At 36.4% G+C, this 1,944-nt stretch overlaps 1 long non-coding RNA gene across 1 annotated transcript; it reads left to right on the top strand.

The window, feature by feature from the left end:
* The first annotated feature begins 345 nt into the window (after positions 1–345).
* Positions 346–1,298, top strand: LOC125708440 (uncharacterized). The gene is made up of 2 exons (XR_007382475.1): positions 346–597; positions 716–1,298. It is a non-coding gene; the product is annotated as an uncharacterized LOC125708440 (long non-coding RNA).
* The last annotated feature ends 646 nt before the right edge of the window (positions 1,299–1,944 follow it).

Genomic DNA, 1,944 nt, shown 5'->3' with positions numbered 1-1,944 from the left:
GCCGGTCATGCAGAGGGATCCTTGTGCTCCCTTCAGAAAAACCTCTTTAGACGTGGCCCTAATAAACTGTACTGAAGCAAGTGTACTGACAGCAGCAACCTGTTCAACTGGAGGGTAAGTGAGGAGAGAATTTGCACACAAACACACACACAAGCACACATTTATATAATGCATGGGTGTGTGGTAAGAAAGGGGATTTATGTAATTTTTGTCAGTTTTTCATTCTGGGTTTATCTACCTATCAAAATGAGCTATAGAAACATAAATGTGTGAATAACTCCTCCAACCAGTAGGGGGTAGCAGTCCCTCTGATATTGATCTGGTGACACTGAGGTCATCGTTCCATGACTGAGTCATGAACCTGGAAGTTTGTTCGGTCAGCCAGCTATAGTTTCTGTTTGGTAAAAACACAGGGTTTTTGACTTAATCACTCACTCCCTGCAAACCTGAGCAGGATTAAGCGGGTGAAAAATGAATCGACTGATGGATTGCTGTTCACGTCTGCTACCTTTTGCGAGTTCTTTGACAAACCTGTTTTTCTTTTCTGCCATTTAATCCAGTTTGTGTGATTTTACTTTTCACATAAATTTTGCCTGGGTATGTGGTACTTTGCCTGGTTTGCTCTGAAAATATGTTTTGGTTTGGGCTTAATTTAATCACAAGTTTATTTATTATTTATAAATCCTGATCTTGGTCCTGTTCTTTATTTTCATAGACGCTCCACTGTTGGGGAAAGACAGCCATTTTAGGCAGAAAACCAGACACACAGAAATAAGGAGGTGTGACATGAAAGTCGACTGAACATCAGAGACGGCACATAAGAAGGAAACATATTTTTGATTATCTTTTTCTTAGAATTTCCACTTGTTTTTTGCTGTTCAAAGTCAAAAGCATTCTTCTACTGCTGGGAATATAAACAAAGAACAAAGTAAATCATAAGGAATGTGTGTGTACATTACTTGTCACATGGAGGATTATGTACTTTCTAAAAATAACTAGGATCTTCTTTGATCAGAGTGATACAGCACACCCTAAAGACTACAGGTTATTGCAATGGTAACCTCACATTGCCCTTGGTCTTGGCTAGCGTAGGAATTATAAACATGTTTCATAGCTCAATAAAACTATTAGTCAGTCAAACATTTTTGTCTCTCCATACCTTTTATACTACAAAAAGAAACATTTTGATGTATAACTAGGAACATACCAGTAAGTAATGGATTGAAGTATTGAGTTGCATAGTAACGTTGTTGTTTATAATGTGTGGTATTTTTAATAAATACTTCATGTGAGCGCTATGCAGTCGTCTCAACTTATTGCAGCTGCAGGTTCTATGGAGCTGCTTATTACTCCATCACTCCAAGTTTTTCTCCTTTGTTAATATAATTTATCAATTTACAATGCAGTCTATATGAGGATACTGTATATAGCTAGTTAAGGATACTTTAGTTATCCTGTATATATGCTGTATATATGCACATTCATACTGTTTTCATACTGAATGTATTCTCCATGTCTTTCTATTCAGTCCTGTTGTCTTCTCTGTTCTACAATACTTTACAATACTTTCTGTTCTAAAATACTGAATATGTATATAGGTATAGTGCAAATTTACCCCTCTCACCCTCATTGATATCTGTCTTGTGTGCTGTTGTGTTTTATGTCATGGAGAATGACATTTCGTCCCACTGTATCCTTATTGTGTGTTGTTGGGATGACAATAAAGCTCTGCTTATAACTTCTACTTAGGATGGATATGGCTAAAGCAAAGTCATTGTTTAACAAAGAAATGAATGTTGCTGAATATGAAATAAACCGAAAGATCATAACATTATATAATATGTATTATGTATGTGTGCATGTATGTGTGCATGTATTAATTCATTAACATTAAAGTATTACATGTGTGCAGGTGCTATGATGTGCGCCTTTACTATCCCGATG

The sequence above is a fragment of the Brienomyrus brachyistius genome, chromosome 15, assembly GCF_023856365.1.
Source record: "Brienomyrus brachyistius isolate T26 chromosome 15, BBRACH_0.4, whole genome shotgun sequence".
Taxonomy (NCBI): Eukaryota; Metazoa; Chordata; class Actinopteri; order Osteoglossiformes; family Mormyridae; genus Brienomyrus; species Brienomyrus brachyistius.
This window is presented reverse-complemented; position numbering and strand designations above follow the sequence as displayed.